Consider the following 768-nt stretch of genomic DNA (forward strand, 5'->3'; position numbering starts at 1 on the left):
ACAGAGAGAGACAGAGCATGAGTGGGGGAGGGCAGAGAGAGAGGGAGACACAGAATCCGAAGCAGGGTCCAGGCTCTGAGCTGTCAGCACAGAGCCCGACGCGGGGCTCGAACTCGTCAACTGCGAGATCATGACCTGAGCCAGAGTCGGACGCTCAACAGACTGAGCCAGCCAGGCTCCCCTTAAGTATTTTATTCTTGATGCTATTATAAATGGAATTGTTTTCTACTTAATTTTCACAACAAATGTCTTTTTACTTCACTAGGAGCAACTGGAATTCTCTGTCGGTTGCTGTTGCTGCACTTAGTAACGCTGACCGACCACAAGGCCTTCTGTGGGCAGTTATCCAAAGTGCGGATCTGTCATGGGACACACGTGTGAGCTCTGTGACATGTGTGTGTCATACTTGTGCAGGGGCTGTGCTAATCTCCGTATCGTTCTGGTTTTGCTATGTGTGCTGCTGAAGTGCCCCACAGGTCTCCACAGAGCATGGTCTCTTGGTACAGGATATCAATCTCCAGTTCAGGGTTCCAACTTTGCCACTCACTACCCAGTGGCAGGCCCCACTAACCCACTGCCTCTTTCTGGGTTTTCCTTCTTGCAGTATGCATCCTCTTTGGGGGGGGGGGGCGGTGGGGAGGGTTCCAGAGAGATGGCTCAAATACTGGTAGCTGCCACTGTGTTTACTTGACGGTGGGGGTTTATTTTCCAGACGATGTAACTTAGCAACAAGGTATGGTAATTAAGATGTGCATTAAGGCACGGGGA

General features: G+C 50.9%; 1 pseudogene; it reads right to left on the reverse strand.

The window, feature by feature from the left end:
- Positions 1–369: 369 nt before the first annotated feature.
- Positions 370–469, reverse strand: LOC122482311 (annotated as a pseudogene).
- Positions 470–768: the final 299 nt, after the last annotated feature.

This window comes from Prionailurus bengalensis, chromosome C1 (genome assembly GCF_016509475.1).
Source record: "Prionailurus bengalensis isolate Pbe53 chromosome C1, Fcat_Pben_1.1_paternal_pri, whole genome shotgun sequence".
Taxonomy (NCBI): domain Eukaryota; kingdom Metazoa; phylum Chordata; class Mammalia; order Carnivora; family Felidae; genus Prionailurus; species Prionailurus bengalensis.